Below are 1516 nucleotides of genomic sequence, written 5' to 3' on the forward strand. Positions count from 1 at the left end.
ATATATAAATTTCAAGCATTGCTATATGTGCTGAGTATATACACTCTCATTCTGAAAAGTAGGTAAGCTTTGTGGAGCCACAGAAAGCCAATTTATAGACACCATAGAGAAATCACCAATCTGGTTACTATGACTTAGAATAATGAGATTAATGGGCTCTCTGGGAAATTAACATTTCCGAAATTGACGGAGTTGGAATAATTAAGAATGGGGCTGCTTTTAATCTGAGCTCCAAGGAGAGTGCTTCCTGTTTTGCAATAGTTTCTAACTCAAGTTAGAGATAGTATTTCCTTTCATCTGCGTGTTGACGGCCATGAAGTGGAAAATTTGCCACAGTTAGTTCTATCTACTACCCTAAGGAGCTATTCTGCCATGTCACATGCCTGCTGCCAGCTGAGCATGAGGGCAACTGCGAGATACCCCCAAAACCAGGACATATGGATGGCCTGTGAGAATTAGTTAGCAAGTCAACAATGAATAAATCATAGCAAGGACACAAAAACAAAATCACTTTATAGAGCCAGAATAGCTTAGGTCCAGTCAAGACAGCACTCTGAAAAGGGAGTTGGTCAGCCCTGGAAGAACAGAAAAAGAAATGTCTGCCAGCAAAATCCTGACAGGGAGGAAAAAGAGGGTAATATAGGAATGTGAACATTGAATTTTTCTGTCCCACTAGCAAAGATGTTTACCCTCAGTGGGGCCTCCAGCTATTCTTAGACAAGTACATTTTTACAACTAATTTCTGATTCGTCACCAAGAAACCTACTTAACATTTGGCTTCCCATACAGGCTCTGGCTACAGGGATGAAATGCACCAGTTATGCCAACAGAAATCTTCCTAGAATGCTTCACCATTACCATTTTCACAACAAAGTAAAAAATTAGCCCTTGAGAGATGCATGTGTGCTGAAAATGAGGTTTCTGAGTACGTGAAACTGACGACTTGCCTCCAGGATCATGGTAATGGTGGCAAATACAAATCTTACCAACTTCACAATTTTACTAAGCACAAGTCCTATATATCTCTGAAGTAGCCACCCTTATCCAAGGATCCTTGGCAATTCTCGTTTGGAAGCTATATTTTCCCTTTGAAGACACCAGGGGAAAATGTACAGTCTAATGTCAAATTAGACTGTACAAATGTAGCCAAATTAGAATCATCATGAAAAAAATCCAAGTTTTCTTATTGTTATAGACATTGTTCCAGTTAGAGAGCTATGGAGTTTTCGTATACAGAAATTATCACAATGGAATTTTTAACTTAAAAAATGCCTTAGTGGTCAGGCATGGTGGGTCATGCCTGTAATCCCAGCACTTTGGGAGGTCAAGGTCACCTCAGGTCAGGATCACCTGAGATCAGGAGTTTGAGACCAGCTTGGCCAACATGGCAAAACCCCGTCTCTACTAAAAGTACAAAAAAGCCGGGTGTGGTGGCTCAAGTCTGTAATCCCAGCACTTTGGGAGGCCGAGGCGGGTGGATCACAAGGTCAAGAGATCGAGACCATCCTGGTCAACA

At 41.3% G+C, this 1516-nt stretch overlaps 1 protein-coding gene across 1 annotated transcript in view; it reads right to left on the reverse strand.

The window, feature by feature from the left end:
• Window positions 1-1516, reverse strand: part of IL13RA1 (interleukin 13 receptor subunit alpha 1) — a 68526-nt gene that overhangs the window by 49625 nt on the left and 17385 nt on the right. The gene's annotated exons all lie outside the window — the stretch shown is intronic.

Source organism: Cebus imitator, unplaced genomic scaffold (assembly GCF_001604975.1).
Source record: "Cebus imitator isolate Cc_AM_T3 unplaced genomic scaffold, Cebus_imitator-1.0 Scaffold445, whole genome shotgun sequence".
NCBI classification, from domain to species: Eukaryota; Metazoa; Chordata; class Mammalia; order Primates; family Cebidae; genus Cebus; species Cebus imitator.